General features: G+C 42.2%; 1 long non-coding RNA gene across 1 annotated transcript; it reads left to right on the forward strand.

Annotated features, from left to right (window-relative positions):
* The first annotated feature begins 609 nt into the window (after positions 1 to 609).
* LOC112947570 lies at positions 610 to 7,168 on the forward strand. The gene is made up of 2 exons (XR_003249439.1): positions 610 to 663; positions 7,121 to 7,168. It is a non-coding gene; the product is annotated as an uncharacterized LOC112947570 (long non-coding RNA).
* Positions 7,169 to 10,859: the final 3,691 nt, after the last annotated feature.

The raw sequence follows: 10,859 nt of genomic DNA on the forward strand, positions 1-10,859 counted from the left end.
GGGGGGGCAAAAAGTATATATAACACTCTCGGGGGCCGGGGGGGTCTAAAAGGGGTTTGGGGGGGTCTGGTTGCCGGCTTTGGGGGACAGCAGCATCCCGATTAAGCTCCCCCCTCTAAAAAAAAAAGACACCAAAAAACAAGAAATAAACTTGCTGAAACTGCCTAGCTTGACAGTTTCACGGCCGCGCTATTACTCCGGTTTCATTCATAAAAAAAATACCCAAGACAAAATAAAAAGACAAGACCCCCCCCCGCTTCAACCTCCCACCTCCAGTGGGCTTTCTATGAGGGAGGTGGAAGGGGAAAGACAGCGGGGTCTCTAGAAGTCACAAATAGCTCCATCACGGCTTATTTTATTGTATTTATTTATTATTATTATTATTGTTATTGTTATTTTTTTTTCCCGTGGGAGGAGTGTTGTGGTGGGGGTGCTGGGAGCCGTGACAGCGGCGCGACACGCGCGCAAAACGCGCAGCCGCCGCGCTGGGCTGAGGTCTGACTCATGGGGGAACTCTGCGAATCAAACCCTCCGCTCGCCTCGGTTTTCTCCTGCTTCTTCCTCTTTATTTATTTATTTATTTTTTCTTTTTCCCTCTGTTTTTCTTGCAGAAGCAGCGGATTTCTGCCGCGCGGTTGTGATTTAGAAGGAGCCGGACGGGCTGTAAGTAGGGGGGAAAGGATAATAATAATAATAAAAATAACACAAAAACAAACAGGCAAACCAAAATAGCAGAGAAAAAATAAACCAAAACAAAGCCCCCATCTCTACGCCGGTCAGACAGCAGGCGGTAAAAACATCAAGTTCTCGCAGAGTGGAGCTGTGCGCGTTTCTTTCCTTCTTTCCTTCTTTCTTTTCTTCTTTCTCTCTTTCTCTCTTTCTTTCTTGAGCTAAGAAAAAAAAAGAGAGAGAGAGAGAGAAAGAGAGAAAAACTCAACAGTCGGTTTGTTACTTTTTTTTTTTTTTTTTTTTTTTTTTTTTTTTTTTTCACAGCCCCGTGTGACTGAATAGGTGCCTTCAGCTAATTTTATGAAAAGGGGCTCTTTCCAAGGCTAAGGTAGAGTAGGGCTTCCTGTAAGAGAGAGAGAGGGGAAAAAAAAAAAGTTCAGCTCTTGATGCAATCTTCTCTTCCTCCTCCTTTTCCTCCTCCTCCTCCTTCCGGGAGGGGCGAGGGCGGGGGTAGCTGTAACCTCCCGCCCCGGGCAGGACCCCATTGGATTCCCCTATCCACCCTGTGACCGGCGGGCTGAGGAACCAGGGGGTGAGCCCTCCCACTCCATTCCACCCCCTTTCCCATCCCCTTATTCCCACCCGCTTTTTCCCACCTCTCTTTCCTTCCCATCTCCGACCCCCGCATGGGCAGCACATGCGTCTCCTAAATGGGGTGGGGGACTGGGATGCGGGCAGCACTGGAGATGGTGGGGGGAGCTTTTTTTGAGGCGGGAAGAACACACTTAAGAGAAGTGGCCAAAAAAATAGAGTTCCCCTCCCCCCTCCTCATGCACGAAATATTTGTAAGGATATTTCTGCATTATGGATGCAAACATTGGCACTGGAGCTGTTTATTGGGGAGGAGAGGGCAAAAAGGAGGATGGATTAATTTATTTTAAGAATGGTTCCTCAGGGGACCCTGGTGTGAGTGTTTTCACCTCTGTCCGGGTTTTGTTTTGGGGGGCTTGGCTCCCTTCTGCACTGGGCTAGAGGTATCGAGTGTGGGGGATCCTGTGCCCCCAGGGGAAGCCCCAGTATCTGTATGTGTTTAAATAGTGTATAGATGGAACAAATATTTTCTCAGGGCTCTGTAGTCTTTCTGAGATAAAAAACCATATATATATACACACACTCCATGTGCAGGGTGCGGGGTGCGGGACAGGACCAGGGATGCCTCTAGGCTGGTCTTTCTCCCCCCTCCTCTATATCTTTTAATGATTAAAGGCAGCTACCACCAAACCGCTGAAGCTGCACAAGAAGGAAATTGTTCCCTTCTTCCCTCTCTGGTTTATAGGCTGCCCAAGAAGCCTGGCAAGGAAATCTGACTCTCGCCATTTCTCGCTCTCATAGTCACCGTGACTGTGGGGCATGTTTTCCTCCATTTCCATTATCCTCAAGCAAAACAAACCCATGTCTCTGGAGGCCCTAGAGCCAATGCTGTCCTCTGGCCAAAGGTAGTAGTCAGGGCCCAATTCCTCTCCTTCTGACTATTCTCTTCTTGGCTATCCTAGGAGGATGGAAAGGGCAAGAGTTATGGCTCTTCTTTGAAGGAATGAGGCTTAGACACATTGCAGATGAACCTAAAGGTGGCTTTAGATACAGAGGGCCATACCCTATTGCGTCAAACCCCCTCAGTCCCCTTCCCTCTTTCAACTGCATCCTTGGAAGCCTGTGATGTTCAAAAGGGTGCACCAGAAGAAAAGGGGGAAATTGGTTTGTAATTATATGGATTGTAAATATTTAAGACAAGCTGGACCATGGTGAGCAGAGCAGGAAGAATGCAAAAGCATTTTTAAGGGCTCATCAAGGTTATGGAGCCATTCAGTTTAGTGAGAGTGCGTGGTGGTGCATGCTTTGAGAAGAAGATAAAGTTATGGAGGTGCTTCTGCCGTCTCTTCTCCTATACTGGCCAAGGGACCTGCAGCTCAGTGTTGTCTTCTGAGAATCCCCAAGATCCACGTGTTCCACAGTGTAACCATGAAGAGCTCCCTCCTTTTATTTGTGCTGGACTTGCAAGCGGCGAACTTGCATGATAACTTTCTAGTTTCTGTGCTGGAATAAAAAACACAAGGAGCAGCCAGTCCCTTATCACCCTCCTGGCCATTCAGGAGTCCACCGATTGCTGCTGTGTTGCTCCTCCATCATTTTCCATCCTTGTGAAAGTCCAGCTTGGTTCACTGTTGCTTATGCAGAAGTTATTCCCTTGTCTTAGATCACACTTTCTCTCTTCTTTCTCTAAGAATATGGATATAAAGAGTCTGAACACACTGCTATCCCCTGTCCGCCCTCCACGTCCGCATGTCACACACAACCTTTCCACCTCTGCCTTTGGTGGCTGCCTCTGTGGGTGGAGAGCAGGTCCCTGGGCTGTGCTAGACACCTACGCTTTGTTTAGTATTTCTTTTAGATTGTATCCATGTACCTGTATATAAAGAACTAAGAAGGAACGCAGCACTAAAAAAAACCTATGTATTGCATCTTTTTTAAGGAGCCATTGGGGATGATGGAGGTTGAATTCAGTTTCTCTGTTTTACATAAAAACTCCCCAAAACTTTTAGATTCTTCTACTGATACTTCTAGATATTTTACTTACATGCTTCATTTTAAAATATTTAAGGATTTGGCTAGAAATTATTTCTATTGTGAAGAGATCCTATCTTGTAACTAACATTCGCACAGTTTCATAATAAAATTCTTGTCTCCTTGGATTGTTTTTTTCTCAGCTGGGTGAATACTTCCTCTCTGCACGAGCTCAAGTCCCAACCTAGATGAAAAACCTCCGGCCCCTTCTCCCCTGGGTCACCCAGGTTAGGGTAAATATGCACTGCTGACACCACCGAAAGTCACTAATCACAGGAGGGGAAAGTCTGGCAAAAAAGGAGTTGGCAGCCACTCTTCAAAAATCCCACGTTGTGTAAGAAGCCCGTCCAATGATCGAATGTCACTGAAAGAGAGCTGGCCTTTCTTGTTCTGTTTCCATTTGCTATTGCTGGTGTTTTGTACGTAAAGTCAATGCCAAAGTAGACAAGAATGAGCTTTGGCCAAGTCAGGCTTGTGCAAGGGGCCAAATGATATGCACGGATTTGGGGCCATAATCATCACATGTGCTGCAAAAAAAAGAGTTTTGATGTCAATGCTTTTCTTTGACATGGGCAAAGAAGAGGAGGAGGAAAATGAAATGAATCCCTCAGGCCTTCTACTGTTTGTGCAAAGCTGGACTTGTACCTCTTGGCTGAGATGAATGTGAATAGGTTGTGTGGTGGCTTCTTTGCTGTCTCTCAAAGGAAACATCTGGTATGTGTCTTATGGAGAAATTCCACAGTGAAAAGCTCAATGAAAGAAAAATGAAAAGCCCTATGAAGGGCCTGAGGGTAAGTCCTTGGCCATTCCATTGATTTTGATTTTGATGCCTCAGATCAATTCCAGTGTAAGACTGGAGGGGTTTGACTGCGTTATTTTTTACCGTAAAGGAGTTTTACCATAGCAGACAACCCATATTGATGCAGCCAGTAGTTGCCATGGCTGGGACCTCAACATCCTTGCCATTGAGCAACTCTGCAATCTGGATGAGTGGAATGGATGAAGTTGTGGAGGATGAGATCATATCTCATATGAGATATATGAGAGATATACCTCTCATGAGAGATATGAGGTCATATCCTAGAGATGGTCTCAAGAAAAGGTGCACCCAAGAGGTACAAGAGGTAAATGTATTGAGGACATAATCAGAGATGTTGTTCTCACTCAGTAGGTATGCACATCTGAAGAGAGGGCTGCCTTTTTATCTAACAGTTTCCACTGCAGATGAAGTACTTGGCTTTGCATCAGACTTTGTATCAGGCTTTGCATCAGAGGATCTGATAGAGAGAGGAAGATATGCTCCTCTTGCTGTTTGCTCTTCTTGACATAGGGCTGACCCGAGCTGATGATGTGAACCTGGCCTGATGCTGTTGAACTGAGATCTGAGCCTGGACTCTGTGGAATGATTGACCAGTTCCCAGAGCTCCCAACTTCGTTGTTGAAAACAAAATCCCTCTGTACTGGAGTGCAGGAGTCACAAGCTTCAACGTCAGCTGAAGACATGCTGGTCGGCAGTAGTGCTGGGCCAAGGTCCACAGGACAGCATGGGGAAATGAAGCTATAACTTACACCAGTCTACACTGATCCCTCAACCTCAGTGTTGGGTAGAAATCACCAGCCTGTCTTCTCCTGGTCCTTCACAGTTTGGCTCTAGGGACAAAGTGGTGGATAGGTGAGCCTACCCTCAGGAACAGACTAAGCACAGCAAGCCCATCTCTTCACCAGGTGGGATTCTCCGTGTCAGGAACTGATCTCCAGTTCGTCTACCACAGCTCACTCTCCCCTGCAGAGCAGCAACCAATGTCACCTTGGGCTTGTTCTCTTTTCATCCTTCCTACAAAGGGTCTTTTGTGGTTTACCTTCTTTTGAAACAACATCCTGAGCTGAGAGAGGTGTTTCTGCAAACTTTACATGTGGTTACCCTGCCTGTTGTTCATCGCATTTTAGCTGTTAGAACAATTTCTGCACATCACTGAACAATCTCATTCTCACACTAGGGCAGACGTGCATGTCTCAATGTATGCTTTCCTCCACGTTTCACCCCATTTTTTTCCCCATATTTCCCTCCTTCGCCAGGTTTGTGGTAGATTCATGATATCTCTGGCTGCATATCCGTGTTGTAATCATTCTGTCCTTTTGCCCCCACCCTGCATTGCCATCCAAAGCATGATCAGAATCGAGGACAACCTGACTTCAGAAGCAAGCAAGAAAAACCCCACTAAGAGTGCCAGGGCCCGAAACAATTTGGCAAGCTTTACAGAAACAAACTGCCAGTGTGGAACGATGAGATGGGAGCATTACTTCAACAAGAGAAGCTCTGATTAGCAGATTATCACTTAAGTGATGTTGATCCCAGCCACGCTGCCTTCCAAATGAGCCCTTTTGCAGCTGCCAGCTGCACCATGGAGTCATGCATGTAAATAAATGGGGCCAGATCCTTTGCTGGCATCGTTAGAGGCAGCTTTGATGGACCGTCCTTGAGTTACAGCAGCTGGAGAAGTCTGGCTGTAACGGGAACATCACTCATTTCTTGGGCTCTTTCAAGAGCTCCGGGGCGAGATGTCTTAAAACAGTCTGTGCATTGCAAAGGGGGACAGCTTCTCACAATCCCATGGCATTAAAACCATAGCAGGTCGCAGCTGCAGGGACTCTGCAAAATTTGGTTGTGTCCGATTGCTACGGACAAGACTGGCTTTGTGTGTGATAGCTAGGTTTTATTCCAGATACGAGATAGAGCTCACAGACTTGGCAGTGGGCAGTGTAACGTGCCCCAAGCCAGTAGAAACCAGTGTGCAAAAGGCTGGCAGAAGCTGCAGTTGCTTTATCATTAGCCTCAGGAAAGAGCCTTGCTGAGCCAGAGAGGAGAATGGAGAGGGATATATATATATATATAAATATATATTATTAAATATATATAATATATATTTAATATACCTATATCTATATAGAAATATTAATACATATAAATAATATATAAAAATATTATATAACATATAATAAAATAAAACAATGTAATGTAATGTAATGTAATGTATATATATATAATGTAATTACATATATATAATATATAATATATAATAATAATGTATAATATATTATATATATACATACATACATATATATATACACATACATATATACATATATATATATATATACTGTTCCTGAGTTTGTAACCTGCTTCCTGGGGCCATAAATCAGTATATAGCATCTTGCTCTCATAAAGCTCTATTTATGTCTGCAGGGCTTCCTAGGCTGAATGCATCCACGGAGCACGTGAGGGACACGCATGAGCCCGCCTTGCAGTCTCAGTGCCATGCTGGCGCCCCAGGCTGAGCTTTTCCCTGAGTTCACAGTCCGCTTCAGCCCTGATAAGCGTCCAAAGGTGATAGCTTGAAAGCTGCAGGGCCAGTGGAGAGGATGACAAATGTCTCTTTGTGAGGTTTTGCTAGGTGGTTGCTGCTTGCAACGTAAACCCATGACTCACCTGGATGCAGGTGCTGAAGTATATGTGTATGTGCATGCAGGGTGTGTGTTTGCAGCGGTAAAGAAGGCCTGTGTGTTTCCACCTCAATGACGATGCGTTCTGTAGAAAGAAGGTAGTGTGTGGAGAAGGGTCAGGGAAGTCATATATACCTGATGCATGACTTAGAACATATGGCACACAAGGAATTTCTCAAAGGGACTGAGGGTGGCTACATTTCTCTAAAATCCACTGTTAAACCCAGCTTTGCCTTAATGTAAGGGTATTGTGGGGAATATAGGGAACTTGAATTTGAAGCTCAACCAACCTCAGCTTTCTTCCATTTTTTTTTTCTCTCTGCTTTAGATCTCACGCTTCCTCCTTTAGGATGGAAGGACGGATATAAACTCAGCTGCAGGCACGGACATCTCCTGGAGCTGATGTTGTCTCTGTGCGCACTGCACTGAATTAAATGTCATTTAGTTCCCCAGGCAATGTAAGAAGGTCTTCAACCTTCAACCTTTGTCCTGCATAGGATTGCAGCCCATTTCTGGAGAACTCTGACCACGCGTGTCTGCGACTTCAAGCCTTGGTAATTTTTAGGCTATTGGGTTGAATGCTGGTTTGTCAGCATAACCTTGCTGTAGACTTGGACTTTTTGACCTAGAAAAGAGGTTACTGAAGAAGTAGAATGTGACAGATAGGAGAAGGCTCTGTGCAAATCATGGAGAAGGAAGTTGGGAAGTGGTTCTTCAGTATCCCTCTTGGAAAACCTGGAGGTGGAGAGCTTTTCCAGCAGCAGTCTACAGGACATCTGTCCCATTCCTTCTAGTTATAGAAACACTCTAGCTTTACCTTTCTCCTCTTTCCTTGTATTTGGGCAGGATTAATTTCAACAGTCAACTCACCTGGCTTTTGTTTCCAGCTTCATACCTTTTTTTTTTTTTTTTTTTTTTTTTTCCCCATGCATAAAGAAAAGGCTTCTCTTGTCTTCTAATCCATACAAGCCCTCCTATATTAAAATGAATAGCTTCTAAAAGTAATCTCTAGCAGATGCTTACAGTGAATTTCAAAAAAACCCGAAAAACTTGGGTAGCTTAAAAAAAAAATAGTAACAGCATTTATATATTAGAAGGAATACAATAAAATCAAGCCTGTCCCTGAAGAAGTGAATATAAATTCCTTCCTTCTCTGTGATTTATTGATGCTCCATATCCCTATTTTATATTTAATTGGAAATGAGAAACTAAAACACAGAAGAAACCAACTGTTTGGGATCATTTTTTTAAACATAAATTACACAGTAAAATTGCTGCAAGTTTTAATGAGAAGTCTCATGTATATATACATATGGATATACATATATTTGTCTTGGGGATCAGGAGGGAGTAAAATACAGTTAGGTAAAAAAATACACCAAGAAATTAGATATGGGCAATAGCTGGCCATGATATGATTGCCCATTGAGTACTAATGAATCAGCTAAACCAGTTTGTTTACTGTAAATAATTCTAGTTATAGGAACTTGGGGAAGGAAATAAAATCTCAGCCAAGAAGCCAAGAAGAGGGATACAGAAATAAACCACCTGTCTTCATATGATGCACTATGATGGTGATGAAGAAGAAGGTTTGTCAAGAACAAATCATGTTAAAACACTGTCTTAAATTTTGACTTGGGGGTAAGGAAGTAATGAGAGAATGTGTTATGTCTTGGTTTTGACTAAGAATTTGGCACTATCTTAGAAACTGTTAAGAAAATTAAGAAATTAAGAAAATATATATGTTAGGATTGATCTTCTCTACATTAAATGAATGTTAGGTACCAAATCTCAGGCATTCATCCTGATATAAATCAAGCTTTTTCCACAGGGCAATTCATCTCACTCATCTTAAATATCTGTCTTATAATGGGACAAATTAAGTCCTGCAGGTGCCCATTTATCTGCTCTGACTATAACAAAAGACTAAATTTACTAAGTCAGGATGTTTCACATCTTTTACATACCCAGCTTAGGGCATATGACTCTTACTCAAGAGTCTAAATCAGTGGTAGATCTTTAATTTATGTCTTCTTAAATATTTCACTCTGGAGGAAGACAAGAAGGAAGAATAAATAGTCGTCTTGGGATGTGGAGCATTTAACATTCTCCTTAATAACTTCAACATTTAAGAAATAAGTATTACACTAAGTTTGGAAAGGGAGGACTGGAAAGAGAATTCATAATAATACTGATGTTGTAAAAGGATGGCTCTGGAGCAACAGGAAAATGGTATATAAGAAAAAAAAAACACATAGCAATAGGGAATTAGGGTCATCTAATGTACTTTGCAATGAAACAATATGGGCATATGAGAAAGGAAAGAAAAAAAAATTTTAATAGGGCAGCAATCTGCTAAACATCAGGTAAGAAATTGCAGCAAAGTAAAGGACTCTACCTCAGATTTGTGACTGTAAGCTTCATGCTTATGTCTGAAGACTGTCTTTGTTCTTTGCAATAGGAATTTCCACTAGCTGGGTCCTAAAACTGTGCAGAATTATATAATTTAAGCTTTCAGTAAATAGCTCCTTTTCCTCCTTTCCTCCCCTCCCACTCTTCCTTCCTTCCTCTCAGTAACCTTATTATATCTTATTCTTACTAAAACAATATCCCTGTGTCCCTTTGTTCCGTGCTGGAACCTGATGAGACCCTATGATGTCTAAGACACTACCATTACTTCACTGTTCAGTTCCTGAGCGAGGAGGCTATCTAGAAATAAAAGTATAGAGCAACTTAGAGAATAGCTAGACCCTGACACTCATTGTACTTTTGGGGTTCTTTCTTTCTTTCTTTTATTTTTTATTTTTTTGGCAATTTCTTTTTTTTTTTTTTTAATTCAAAACTGTTGCTACTAAAATTTAAAGCATGATAAGAGATCCCTTATGGAACTTATATCAACTTATATCCTTTTCTACTTGAGCTTCATAGAAGTATGCTATGTAGTTTAAGTGCCCAAGCTTATCTCAGGTGCACAGAAGCTTCCCAAGGACAATTCTTAGACACTTAAGACGTGTAAATCAGCCCGTGAAGCTCTGATATTGTTCCAGGGATTAGAGAGAGAAGTTAAAGCTATGGTTTCACTGGTTCATTTTACTTGACAGCTTGTGAGTATGAGAAAAAATGGACTAAATAGAAATAAAATAAAATAGAAATCAAGTCTGTGATGACTGTGGAGGGAGCCCTGAGTGACCAGCTCATATGTAGACAACTCATATGTAGAGTAGCTCATATGTAGACAGCTCATATGTAGACAACTGCACTATAAATTTTTATGCTTAGCCCATGGATTCCTGCTCCTTGGAAAGATGGAAGTTTGGGTGACCTTGTCAAACTAGCAGCAGCTCATCCTATACTGAGATGAGTCAACTTTTGGAAATACCTTTGACCCATCCTCCCATTGAACCAAGTTCCGAGATGACTCAGTTAAACTAGACCAGTTACCTAAGAACAAGTGGTGGTGCAGATCAGGAATGGAAATGTAGCCTTCTGGATTTCCACAGAGTAAATAGACTAGACAAAGCTCTGCATGATCAGTTTTATTAAAGCTACCTTCTCCATCTGGAAACTCCCATTCACCTTATGGCTTCCTGTCTGTTCTGTATTTAGGGCAGTATCACAGTGGTTTTTTTTTTTTTTTTTTTTTTTTTTTTTTTTTTTTNATTAAAGATCTAGTTATCCTTCTAAGATAGAGAGGCAGATAGAAAATTGGTTCATCTCATACTCTTTTATTGTCTTCTAACTGGGAAAGTTAGAACTGTGGTGGATGAACAAGTTACTGGGCTTCTTTAGCCAAAATAAATATTAACATCACAAAATCATTATGTTACACGTTATTTGGAAATGTTTAAATTGAAAAAGCTGGCAGTCTAAAAGTGTGGACTTCTTTCTGCTTGTTCTACTTGTGTTGACACACACCTGTGGGCTGGGTAGGAGTTTCCAAAGGAGAAGTTTCATGGGTTTCCTAGGACCTATCTGGTCTTTCTAGGACTACAAATGGCTTGGGAAGCATCTGCTGGACAGCTCTGCAAGCATTTTTTTTTTTTTTTTTTTTTTTTTTATTGAGACAG

The sequence above is a fragment of the Nothoprocta perdicaria genome, unplaced genomic scaffold, assembly GCF_003342845.1.
Source record: "Nothoprocta perdicaria isolate Ctin4 unplaced genomic scaffold, notPer1 scaffold_237, whole genome shotgun sequence".
In the NCBI taxonomy this organism is placed as follows: Eukaryota; Metazoa; Chordata; class Aves; order Tinamiformes; family Tinamidae; genus Nothoprocta; species Nothoprocta perdicaria.